This window comes from Tupaia chinensis, unplaced genomic scaffold (assembly GCF_000334495.1).
Source record: "Tupaia chinensis unplaced genomic scaffold, TupChi_1.0 Scaffold000302_1, whole genome shotgun sequence".
NCBI classification, from domain to species: Eukaryota; Metazoa; Chordata; class Mammalia; order Scandentia; family Tupaiidae; genus Tupaia; species Tupaia belangeri.
This window is the reverse complement of record NW_006159792.1, coordinates 1,269,249-1,275,832: the sequence shown is the minus strand read 5'-3', so window position 1 is coordinate 1,275,832 and position 6,584 is coordinate 1,269,249.

Sequence of the window (6,584 nt, the reverse complement as noted above, 5' to 3'; positions counted from 1 at the left end):
CTAGGGGGCACTCAGGTTACATACATAAATGAGAAAAATGATAGCCTCATTATATTATATTAATTATTATTAATGGATTAACTCATGAGGGAAGTCCAAGCCAGTTGATGAGTAAATATACAGTAAGCAGATTATAAAATAATATCTGGGAGAAAAGAGAAGACTTTATGGACTGGCTTGTTCTGAGGAGTTTTGATGGAGAGGGTGGATAAGATGGGGCTTGTAGGTTGTGAGACTCTGGTAAAGTATGAGAGTGAAGTAAAACAGTATTGTGTTAAAAAAGGGAACTTTGGGAATCAACCCAGACATGTAAAGAGCTTAAAAGGCATCACTTACATACTTATGGAATAGAAAAAAGTTAGACAAATTGAAAGAAATCAACAACTTTTTTGGACTCAGCACATAACTTGGTCATGGTGCAAACCAACACCCCAAAATCTGGAGAGTCAGAAGCATTCAAAGAGATAGGACATTTGCTTATTAGAGAAGAAGCTATTGGAGATGTTAACTGGTAGAAACATTAATAGGTGAATTTCTGGAGGCTGAGAGTGTACTAGAGTGAGACTAAGAGACCTACATGGGGCCACAGTCTTAAGGGAACCCCCACACTTTTATAAGCTTTCCTTCTACCATATCATCACAGTGAAGAGCATAAAAAGAATCCTCATGGGACCAGTAGATGGCATAATGGTTATGTTGCTGGAGACTCCCACATTGTCAACCAAAGTTCGAGTCTCAGACCTGGTGGCTTGAAACTCACGCCAGGTGCATGTCCATGTGTGCCCAAAATTCCAAGAGGAGAAGAGATTGCAACATGGCCATCTCCCCTGGGGAGGAGGAATGTGATTTCTTGCTTTCTGTCTCTCTGCCTCTCTCTGTCTCTCCAGTATACACACACACACACACCCTTTAGCAAAAATCTCTCTCTCAAAAAAAAAAATCTTGTGGCTCTGGTAGGGGAAAGAAGAAGAGTAATTTGTTGTGAAACATGCCTAGAGCCTTCTCCATAGCAAAGGCTTACTCTCCAGGTGAAGAGACTTTAGTGGAGTGTATACTTTATACCAATTAGGGAAACAGAATTTCCTTCCAGTTTTCCTATCTCACCCAAGGGAGAAAAAAAATCCACAAGCTCAGCAGGGGACAGGATCTCAAGGAAATGAACTTGTCTGATGCAGCCAGGGACAGGAGTAGAGGAATTGGGGGAAATCATACTATTAGGAGAAAATTTAAAAATACATATGAAATCCATAACCTCAAGACATGGGCCCTTTGGGAACCAGCAGTTAGAGTAATGGCTATGTCACTGGACTCCCACATAGTCAACCGCGGTTCGCGTCCCGGACCCGGTGGCTTAAAACTCACGTCGGGTGCGTGTGCGTGCGTGCCCGAGATCCCGAGAGGAGAGTGGAGGAGAAGGGATTGCAACGTGACCATCCCCCCGGGGGGGTGATTTCTCGCTTTCTGTCTCTCTGTCTCTGTCTGTCTGGCGAGCGCACGCGCCCTATAGTGAAAACCTCTCTCTCTCTCAAAAAAAAAAAAAAAAAAAAAAGACATGGGCCCTTCCAATAAAAAAAAAAAAAAAAAAGGCATGGGCCCTTCCAACGACTAAGTCTTAATGGAAAGATCACAGAATACTTCCTTACCTCCAACACCTTACCCACACCAACAGAACGCTAGTATAATAATAGTGGATTTCAACAGAAAGAGAGTGAAACACAGACTCTCCAAGGAGCAGTACACAGGGAAACCTTTCAGACAATACAGGAAACAAAAACAGGTAGAATGTAAAGCCCACCCTCACAGTGAAGTAATATAATGGAAAGTACAGAGGAATGTATGGGAAGTAATCACAGTGCAACTCCTGGCTATGATAATATAAATCTACACATTATAAAGGCCTATTTAACTCAGTTCCCATTATCCAACATATCATGTTCATTTTTCCAAAAAATTACAAGGCAAGTTGAAAGCCAAGAAAAAGCACAGTTTGAAAAGACAAAGCAATCAGTAGTGTAGACTCAAATATAGCACAGATGTTGAAAGATCAGACAAGGAATTTAGGTAATTATGATTAACACATAAAGGACTCAAAAAATAGGCAAAATACAAGAATAGATGGGTAATGTAAGCAAAGACAAGAGAACTTTAAGAATTAATCATAAGACCATATATGACAAACCCATAGCTAACATCATACTGAATGGGGGAAAGTTGAAAGCTTTTCCACTGAAAACTGGAACAAGACAAGGCTGATCACTTTCTCCACTCCTTTTCAATATAGTACTGAATATTCTAGCTAATACAATCAGACAAGAGACTAAAATAAAAGACATTTAAATAGGAAAAAAAGTGAAATTATCTCTGTTTGTAGATGATATGGTTATATACAAAGAAAAATCGAAAAGAATCAACATGCAGAAAAAAACCTCTCGGAAGTGACAAATGAAGGAAAAAAATCTCCAGCATTTTTATACACCAACAGTGAATAGACTGAGGTAGAATTGAAGAAAGCAATGCCATTTACAATAGCCACACAAAAAATATAAGATATCTAGGAATAAACCTATCCAAAGAAGTTAAAGATCTCTACAAGAAAAACTATGAAAAACTGAAAAAAGAAAATGATACATGAAAGTGTAAAGACATACCATGTTCTTGGATCAGAAGAATAAATATAATCAAAATATCAATACTATTCAAATTAATTTACGAATTCAATGTAGTTCTGAATAAACTACCAGAGATCTTCCTCACAGAAATAAAAAAAATAAAATAGAAAATTTGCCTGGAATCAGACTCTATATTATCAAAGCAATACTTTGCAAAAAGAATAAAGTAGGAGGCATTTCACTTCCTTACCTCAAAATATATTGCAAGGCTGTGATAATCAACAGCATGATATTGGCACAGAAACAGGCAGATAGGCCAATGGAACAGCATTGAAACCCAGAAATAAACCCAGAAACATACAGCCAACTGATTTTTGACAAAGGGCACAAGACAACTTAACAGGGGAAAAAAAATCTCTTCAGCAAATCGTGCTGGAAAAACTGGATATCAACCTGCAGAAAAATTAAACTGGACCCCTGTCTCTTACCATTAACCAAAAACAACTCAAAATAGATCAAGGATCTAAACATAAAACCTCAAAGTATAAAACTACTGGTGAAAAACACAGGGAAAACTCTTGGAGACATCAGAGTAGGCAAAGAGTTTTAAAATAAGACCCCCAAAGTACAGGCAATGATCCTGAAAATAAACCGTGGGAATACATCAGGTTAGAAAGCTTCTGCATGACAAAAGATATAATAACTAGGGTGAGGAAGTACCCTCAGAATGGGACAATATATTTGCAAACTATGCCTCAGATAAGTACTGAGAACCAGAATACAGGAAACTCAAGCAGCTTATCCAAGAAAAAAAAAAAATCAACCTGAATGAAAGATGGGCAAATAAAGATGAACATGCAACTCTCTAAGGGAGATACATGAATGACCAAAAAGCATATGAAAAATGCTCAACATCTCTTAGCATAAAGGAAATGCAAATCAAATCCATAATGAGATACCCCTTAACCCCAGTCAGAATGGCTAAGATTTAAACAAAAAGAATGATAAGTGCTGGTGAGGCTGTGGTAATTTACAGTCCCACCTACTACTGGTAGGAATGTAAATTAATATGACCATTGTGCAGAACAATATGGAGGTTCCTCAGAAACTTTCATATAAAACTACCACACGACTCAGTAATTCCACTCTTAGGTATTTATCCAAAGGAAAGGAAAACACTCAGAAAAACACTTGCATGTTCATGTTTATTATTCACGATTGCTAGGACATGGAATCAACCCAAATGTTCAAGAATGGATTAGTGTATTGAAAAATGTGGCACATATACTCTATGGAATACTACTCAGCCATAAAAAACAATGTACTCTGACATTTGATATAAAGTGGACAAATATGGAAGAGTTAATGCTAAGTAGAGCAAGTCAGATTATAAAAGACGGATGTATGTTTCCAGTTAGCAGATGTCACATGTTTGCACTATAGCAGAAACTGAAAGATTGGAAGGTATAATAGTAGAGAAGCCAACTGTATATACTAGAGATAATATAGAAGGAGATGGGTAATAGGAGGTAGGAGGGAGGAGATTAGGGAAAAAAAAGAAACAAAACATTTAATAGACACAAAAACAAAAAGTTATTTGTTGATGATAATGTATATAGTAATGTCTTTGAATTTACTAATATGCACCATATTCATGTTAGGAAAAAACATGCTATATGCTGTAGAGATCGATTAAATGTAAACTCAAATGTAAAAAGTGATTAAATGCAAATTAAATAAAATAAAAAATAAGAATCACAAGGAAATCCTAGAAATAAAAAACATAGTAACAGAAATGAAGAAATACTTTGAAAGGCTTATCAGTAGACTCAAGATAACTCAGAGAGGAATTGGTGAACTTAGAGATAGGTCAGTAGAAACTTCCTAAACTGAAATGCAAAGAAAATTTTAAAAAGTAGAACAGACCATCCAAGATCTATGGGAAAATATAACAAAAGTTGCATATGTCAGTAAGAATACAAAGAAGAAAAAAATATTTGAAGCAACAGTGACTATAAGCTTTCCAAAATTGATGAATGACAAGAAACCAATCCATGTATCTTGTGAGCCAGAGAGTATATTATTCCAACTGCAGAAAACAAGGACAAATAAAATCTTGAAGGAAGGAAGGAAAATAAGCTATAACAAAAAACATACTCTGCTTATGGAGAAACAAGGATAAAATTTACAGTGGACTTCTTATTAGAAACCATGTAAGTAAGAAGAGAGTGGAGTGAAATATTTTAAGTGCTGAAAGAAATAGAAAAAAAAAATCACAAAACAGAATTTTTTATTCAATAAATTATCCCTCGTACGTGGAGTGAGGGATCATTACTACTGATCCATGGACATGAAACATATAATAAAATAATATTATGAACAATCTATGCCCACAAATTTGATAATTTATGTAAAATGAACCAATTCATTGATTTTAGTCTGTTTTATGTTACTGAAACAGAATACTTGGATCTGGGGTGATTGACAAAGTAAAGAATGTATTTCTCATAGTTCTGGAGGTTATGAAGTCCCATGTGTAAAGGGCCTTTTTGTTGTGTTCTTCCACGGCAGAAGAATAGAAGAGAGAAACTTATTCCACAAACCCATTTTGTAATGGCATTAATCCATACATGAGGGTAGAGTTCTCATGAGCAAAACACCTCCCGGTAGGTCCTCAATGCAACAGTATTGCATTGAGGATCAAGTTTCCAATACATGAATTTTGGGAGAAACATTCAGATCATGGCGTACTTGAAAAATACAAATTACCCAAATCCACACTTAGAGAAATAGCTAATCTGAATAAGCTTACATCTATTAAAGAAATTGACTCAATATTTAATAATCTTCAAGAACAGAAAGCACTAAGTCCAAATGATTAAACTGGTGAATACTTCTAAACATTTAAGAAAAAAAATGATAGCAATTTCCCACAATCTCTTCTAGAATATGGGAGCAGAAGGAACATTTCCTAACTAATTTAATGAGGTGAGCATTGCCCTAATACCAAAACCAGGTGAAGATAATTATAAGAAATGAAAAACCACAGGTCAATATTTCTCATGAACATAGATACCAAAATACTCAATAAAAATAAAAGTTATTTGATGATGATGTGGATAATAATGTCTTTGTTTTCACTGATATGCATTGTGATTATGCTGGATAAAGAAATGTAATACACTATACAGATACATGTGATTAAATGTAAAATAAAAATAAAAATATAATAACAAATCAAGTTCAACTATATACAAATAGTATTATGCACCATGCCCAAGTAGGTATTTAAGGCTGATTCAGCATTCAAAAACAATCAAGAGGGGCCTGCACATGGCTAACTGCTGTTTGAGTTGATAAAACACTGGATTGCCATGTGGCTAACTGCTGTTTGAGCCCTGGACCCAGAAACTTGAAAATCATAGCATGTACATGTGCATGTGTGCCCAAAATCCCAAGAGAAGAATAGAGGACAAGGGATTGTGGCATAGCCATACCCTTTGTGAGATGATTTTTCACTTTCTTTCTCTCTGTCTCTCTCTGGTGAGGGCATGCATCCTAAAGAAAAAAAAACAAAAATGATAATAATAATAATCAAGGAAATCAACCACATTAACAAGCTAAAGAAGAAAAATTGTACGATTATGTAATTTGATGCAAAGTTTTTAACAAAAATCTAACACTCATTTATGATAAAAACTTTCAGCAATCTAAAAATAAAGAAGACTGTGGTTCAAATTCCCAGCCTGGTTGGCCCTAAACATGCTGGGTACACATATAAGTGCCTGAGATAATGATGGGCTGGAAAACTTGAGAAAGCCAGATCCTATGAAGGGTACTCCTCTCTCTTTTTCCTCATGCTATATCACAAATGCACACACACACATACACACACACAGATATCTCTTTATCTTACTATTTTCTGTTACTTTACCAATGCATATATCAAATATAGTGTACCCAAAATTGTGATTT